Below are 717 nucleotides of genomic sequence, written 5' to 3'. Positions count from 1 at the left end.
TGGATAACAACGAGTCCATCTCGTCGTTCATTGCAAGCTCCCACTTGATCGATTCATCAACTTGCAAAGCTTCCTCATAACATTCAGCCTCGCCTCTGTCTGTGAGCAGAATGTAGTTGAGCGATGGAGAAATTCTTGGATAACAACGAGTCCATCTCGTCGTTCATTGCAAGCTCCCACTTGATCGACTCATCAACTTGCATAGCTTCCTCATAACATTCAGCCTCGCCTCTGTCTGTGAGCAGAATGTAGTTGAGCGATGGAGAAATTCTCACTAGCGTTTTGATGATTCTGCTTGACCGTCGTAACTCCGTGACTGGTGTATATGAGACCACTTCAGAATCATCACTTTCTTCAGCTTCACCACTCTCGTCTTGAGAGATTTCTTCTTCTGCTGTTGCGGTATCCTGTGGCAACTCCGCTGTCAGGATATCTTCTAAGTCAATAACTCCAGGCTTTTTCCTCTCCAAGCCTTCTCTTAGCTTATCCTTGTACAACGCTTCTTCGTTGAACACAACATTTTTGCTGCGGATGATCTTCCGATTTTCGTCATCCCAAAACCGGTAACCAAACTCCATGTCACCATAACCGATGAAGTAACACTTTTTAGACTTCGAGTCAAGTTTACTTCTTGCAGCATCATCAATATGAACATAAGCTAAGCATCCGAACACCTTTAGATAAGAAAGATTTACTTTCTTTCCGCTCCAAACTTCT

This window comes from Brassica oleracea, chromosome C1, assembly GCF_000695525.1.
Source record: "Brassica oleracea var. oleracea cultivar TO1000 chromosome C1, BOL, whole genome shotgun sequence".
Classification (NCBI taxonomy): domain Eukaryota; kingdom Viridiplantae; phylum Streptophyta; class Magnoliopsida; order Brassicales; family Brassicaceae; genus Brassica; species Brassica oleracea.
The sequence above is the reverse complement of the archived record's forward strand: the minus strand, read 5'-3'. Positions refer to the sequence as shown.